Here is a 424-nt window from a genome sequence, read left to right as displayed (position 1 = left end):
AAAAGGAAGCTCATGAGATTTGTGTTGCTTTATAGAAACAAAAGTACAAAGTTAAAAGGTGACTCTTGTCTATTTAAATATGGTCACATTTCATTTCTTTGAAAAAAAAGAAAACATTTTATAATGTAATCCAACACCAGAGAAGAGTGTTTGCATTTCTGAAGCTGCTCGACTGCCTACACAGTAAAGACAAGTCATCCTGATGACACATCATAGGTTATTTAGTGAATCTGATGAATCGCTAATAAAACTCATAGAATTAAAAGGAAGATTTTATTTTATCTTAAACAAAACATTAATCATAAATATGTTTAGGCTCTTGCTAAAAGTAGATGTATCATGCTTTTGAATCCTTTTTCACATTTAAATCATTCTGTTGAGGTCTGTATAAAGTGGAACTGCAATGCTTTGGTCTGAATTCCTC

This window comes from Austrofundulus limnaeus, unplaced genomic scaffold, assembly GCF_001266775.1.
Source record: "Austrofundulus limnaeus strain Quisiro unplaced genomic scaffold, Austrofundulus_limnaeus-1.0 Scaffold754, whole genome shotgun sequence".
NCBI lineage: Eukaryota > Metazoa > Chordata > Actinopteri > Cyprinodontiformes > Rivulidae > Austrofundulus > Austrofundulus limnaeus.
This window is presented reverse-complemented; position numbering follows the sequence as displayed.